Source organism: Cornus florida, unplaced genomic scaffold (genome assembly GCF_030987335.1).
Source record: "Cornus florida cultivar Cherokee Brave unplaced genomic scaffold, ASM3098733v1 CherokeeBrave_3.0.0_Hap2_Chr07, whole genome shotgun sequence".
In the NCBI taxonomy this organism is placed as follows: Eukaryota; Viridiplantae; Streptophyta; class Magnoliopsida; order Cornales; family Cornaceae; genus Cornus; species Cornus florida.
The window spans coordinates 53,987,661-53,993,332 of NW_026775577.1; the positions used below are offsets into that span (position 1 = coordinate 53,987,661).

A 5,672-nucleotide genomic window follows, 5' to 3' on the forward strand; every position below is an offset into this window, starting at 1 on the left:
TTGTGTTATTGATGCATGCCTATGTGTATTAATGCCATAGATCTAGAGATTGTCAAAACATAGTGCTTAATGGAATGCTCTTGTAATTTTCTAGATGGTTCATCCTTATTTCTTGATGGATTATGCCTCTCCCTTAGCTTAATTAGTTTAATTTCATGTTATTAGCTTAATTGTAGTGTAATGGTAGCATAGTTGTTAGATGGGAGGACAATCCATGCTTGTTGTTTGATGTTCGATACTTTTGAATGCAAGTAGCATATGTCTCTAACCTTGTGATGTATTTGGCTTGTGAGCTTAATGAAAGGATTAATGACTTACTAGATATATTGTGCTTTTCACATGGTATTTAGACAATATATATACTTAATTGTTAGATATATTGTACTTTTCACATATTGATTAGACAATATATGCTTAATTGGTCACCTTTAGTAATTGAATCAACCAAACACACACACACATCAATATTGCAACACACATTTTCCTCATTAGTCACTTGTTAAGGGTGTTGAAAAACATTGTTTGGTGGTGATCTCTAAACCCCAAGATCTCTCTCTCTTACTTACTCTTTGTTGCATTCAATTATTTAGTTTAATTTGCTCTCTAGTTTAATCAACCAACCAACTATTTATTTGATCACTCGACCTATTAACCCTAATAGTGATTCCACAACCAAATTCGACTCCAATCCCTTGGGACGATCCCTACTCACCCTAACTATATTTTTAGTGAAGGTAGTAGTGGCTTTTATAAATGTAAGACTTGGCCCTCGCCTTAATGCACACACTTAAGCTTATGGTAGGACAATGACCAAAGTTTTTGGCGCCGTTGTCGGGGATTAGGCAACGTTATATTTATGGAATCAATTAGGAATTAGTACTCTTTTGATCGTGTTTTTACTTTGTTTTTATTTTTCTTTTTGTTACTTATTGTGTTTGTTCATCTTTGACAAGGAGCATTGAGCAAGCAAAGGAGCATTTAAGCAAAGGAGCTAAGCAAGAAAGGAAAAATGCTAAAAATTTTAAAAAAATTGCTAAGCTAAGCTATAAATTTGGAGTTGAAGTGCTAAAGGATCTTTTTGAGACTTTCTTTACTCAATCCCTTAGTTAAATCGTCAGCCCGCGTGGAGGCTTGTTTTTAATTTCTTAGATAAATCATGAGCCCGCGTGGAGGCATTCTTAATTGTTCTTTGCATCATCATTGTTCAAGCATAGAAGTACAGGTTAATTGTATGTGGAAGAAGTTTGTTGATTGTTGATTTGTTGTGAAGTCGAAGTGTTTGTTCATTCATTGTGTTTATGTGTTTTTACATTGTGCATGCATGGTCGTAGATCACTAAGACCAACTATTATCCCTCTTGATTTGCATCTTGAATCCGTAGTTAGAAATCTTAGGGGAAGAGGAAGTTCTAGTTCTACCCAATCCATTACATCAATGGAAGGCCATAATGAAGAGCATGTAGAGGACCTTGGTCACATAGACCAACAAGGTATCCTCCATCCAAATGTACATCATGAGAACATGCAAGCACCATTAGACATGCCTAGGCCATTCATTCACCAACCACCACAACAACGAGGCTAAGTTCCATTTGGAATGCCAAGGCCAATGTATGTTCCAAAACCTCCCATCATTCAAGGAAATCAAAATCAAGGTGCCCATATTGCACTTCAAATTGCTAATCCTCCACTTGCTTTAAGAGATCACCATGTGCCTAATGAATACAATGCACCCATATGCATTCAATTGCCACCATTTAGAGCACATCACTATGAAATTAAGCCACAAACCATTCAAATGCTTCCTAACTATCATGGACTTCCAAGTGAATAACCTTACAGGCATTTAGATGAGTTTCTAGAAGTATGTTCCATCGTAAAATATACGGACATGTCGGAAGAGGTCTTAAGACTCAAACTTTTTCCATTCACCTTAAAAGACAAGGCAAAATATTGGTTTAACAATCTTAGGCCTTTTTCAATCACTTCTTAAGCAGAAATGCAACAAGAATTCTTAAAGAAGTACTATCCAGTTTCTAAGACCAATGCCATGAGAACCTTAATTTGGGAATTTTCACATAGGGATGGAGAAACGTTTCATGAGGCATGGGAACGCTTTAATGAATTGCTTAGGAAGTGTCCACATCATGACATGCCCAAATGGTAATTACTTCAATATTTCTTTGAGAGCTTATCGGACAATTGCGAAGGCATGGTTGATGCTTCCATGGGTGGCTCATACATTGATAGGCATGAGGATGATGTGTGGCGTCTTTATGAGAGCATGAGTGAAAAATCTTTGCATAGAACATTATCATCCAAGAATGGTAGAAATTCACAAGGTAGGAAGAGTGTTGGCTTACATCAAGTCGACCATTTAAATGGAATAGCCGCCGGAATGAAGTCTTTATGTAAAAGGTTTGATCAATTTTTGATTAACCAAAACTCGGCGAACCAAGTATCTTCCTTCCCTAACCATTCTCATCGTACATCAAATGAAACGTGTATGACTTGTTCTAGTGTTCTTCATTCTACTTCTCATTGTCCTCACGGACAAGTGCAAAATGAACCTAATGAACAAGTCAATGCAGCTTTTGTGAACCAAGAGAACAATCCTTATGGTACTTATTATAATCTAAGTTGGAGAAATCATCCGAATTTCTCTTGGAAAAACCAAAGAGAGGGCTCAAACCCTTTCTAAGGCGGTTTTCAAGGGAAGTACATTCCACCTCCACTTCAAAACCAAGGATCCTAAGGTTATAGACCTTATCAATCACAAGAGAATCAATTTGCTAACTATCATTTTCCCAACCAATCTTATTCCCAAGGAAATGCTAGAAGTCCCACCTTTGAAGAAAAAGTTTTGAATGCTTTGGGCACTCTTAAGACAAACACACAATTGCTTCATTCCCACTCTCAATCTATTGCGAAGCTAGAAACCCAAGTAGGGCAAATAACAAGCACACTTAATGCAAGAGAGAAGGGAAAGATGCCTATGAATGCCCCCCACCTAAGCAACAATGTGTTGTGGAAACCTATTCCTCATCGGAAGGCCACACTATTGAGCATGTTGATGCCATGACTACCTTGCGGAGTGGTAGGATTGTAGACAATCAAGTTAAAATGTCCAATAAAGAGAGTGAACCGGTGCAACCTCGAGTTGACACCCATCCCGTTTCACATCCCATTCCTCCTTCATTGCATATATATGATTTTGTGAATGAGAAAGTTTCAAAATGTGATTTGAAGAAAGATTTGCTGAAAAATGAATTTGAAAAGGTTTTGTTGAAAAATGATTTGAAACAAAATGATTTGAAAAATTCTTGTGTTGAAGAGTTTTCAAAAGGAAGTGCTGAAAAAGTGTTTGAGCCAAAAGCTCCATTTCCGGATGCCTTAAAAGGATCCATTTCAAAAGACAAGCAAAAGGCAAAAACCAATGAAATCATGGAAATGTTTAGGCAAGTGAAAGTCAATCTTCTACTTTTGGATGCAATCAAGCAAATTCTGGCTTATGCCAAGTTTTTAAAAGACTTATGCACCCAAAAGAGGAAGAACAAAAGCCAAGCACCTAGGAAAGTGGTCTTAACCAAGCAAGTAAGCTCAATTTTGCAACATAACACTTTACCAAAGTTTAAGGACCCCGGTTCACCTACCACATCATGCATCATTGGTGATTATATCATTAATCGGGCACTTCTTGAATTAGGAGCAAGTGTTAACCTTCTTCCATACTCGGTTTATGTCAAATTGGGCCTAGGTGAATTGAAACCAACATCGGTAGTTTTACAACTTGCCGACCAATCCATTAAGAAACCTAGGGGTATAATCGAGGATGTATTAATAAAGATTGACAAAATTTTCTTCCCCGTTGATTTTATTGTCATTGACACAAAACCGGTCCCCAATCCTAAAAGCCAAATTCCCGTTATCCTTGGCTGTCCTTTCTTGGCAATATCTATCCTGTGATCCACTACGAGCATAATAATAACAATATCAAAATTAATATGCTCACTTAAAACCATTCCACGATATCCAGAAAGTTGACAGCTACAATATTGAGTAGTGAGCAACTAAGTTCCCATTAAGCATAATAGAGAATCATTCCAATTGGCATGCTTATTTTTGTAACACTGTGACATGATTTAAACCATAAATTTCATAAGTCAATTACCAATTTACCAGTAGATAACATGTATCATTCGCAACCAAGCCAATTATACAAACTTTCTACAGAGTCTTCTATTATTTTCTACGTTTGTATCCTTTGGTATATTATGTATTACCATACTTTCTGACCCTTTAATAAGAGTCCAGATATGACTGCACACCCCCAAATCAACTCCTATTTCAAACTAGATCGATAAGAACCCAACCACAATAGCCCAGAACTTGCAAAAACGAACCAAAACTAAAAAACCTTGAAGGAGCCTACTCAAAAAAAGTTGGAGCCGCCTCCAAACAAGATGGAGCTGGCTCTAACCCACTTGGAGCCACCTCCAAGACACTTTGTGCTGGCTCCATGACCCTATGGAGGCGCCTCTTTGTGAAAGAGAGCCTGTTCTCTTCAACTCTCACTCGTTTCCTCACCTGCTTCGTCTCCGGTGAATTCCGTTGATTCCGTCCCTCTCTGTTTTAATTACTCTAATAGTTTAATTAGGTTTAGAATTAACCAGAAAAGTTTTATCCGACTCCTCTATGCATTGATTAACAACAATTTAAAACAAGAATGAACACGGGGAAGCACAAAACTAGCAACTTACAGATTGTTTTCAACACATACTGCTTAAAGGAGTTTTGAACATGTATAACCAATTAATTCTTATGTTTAATAGTTCCTAGAACTACTTAGGCATGCAAAGAACATGAGTAAAAAGGGAAAGAGTGAGGTTAGAACTTGCCTTACACCGACGTTTTTCTCACTTCTCCGGTAAACACTCTGTTTGCCCTCTCTATTTCTTCCCAAACTTCTCCAAACTAAGAGCTGCCTTTACTATATTGTGAATATGGTTCTAAAACCCTAGGCTAAACCCTAACACATATATTTATAGACACACAAGTTTTACCCTAAACCTAGTCCTAATACATGCAGGGAAATCTAAGTCGGCTACAAGGCATAGACAAATAACCAAACCCTAACTTAAACCCCCTAACGTATTTACATAATTCTAGAAAATCAATTTATACTTAATTAAATCATTTACCAATTAATTCAATTACAGGAGCACAATAATTTCAAGAAGACAATTACATCAAATAATTAAATAATTAAGTCTAAAATGCAGTTGCACAATTAAATCAAACCAATTAAATAATTTGCTTAAATAAAACAAATACTTCAATTAATTCCATTAATCACCATTAAAGAAAACAAATAAGCAAATAGCCAAATAAACACGTACAATTGCATAAATTACAATAAAACCACAAAATAAACTACTGAGACAATCCTTTTAAAATTAGGTGTATTACAAAATTATTGTGCTAATTGTGTTGTGTGTTATTGATGTTTAGTCGTATATCACTTTCTTTACCGACACTTGACTTGCTAGTTGACATAAATTCACTTGAAAGGACTCTTAGAAGAAACCTTAGGGAATCTGCTAGCATAAGAGGAATTGAACTTGAATTTAATACAATGGCTGGTAATGGAAAAAATTTGGGGAATGAGGGAAT

General features: G+C 36.4%; 1 non-coding gene across 1 annotated transcript; it reads right to left on the reverse strand.

Annotated features, from left to right (window-relative positions):
• Positions 1-2,046: 2,046 nt before the first annotated feature.
• On the reverse strand, positions 2,047-2,153 carry LOC132267786 (small nucleolar RNA R71). Its single transcript, XR_009469093.1, has one exon. It is a non-coding gene; the product is annotated as a small nucleolar RNA R71 (small nucleolar RNA).
• Between the last annotated feature and the right edge of the window lie 3,519 nt (positions 2,154-5,672).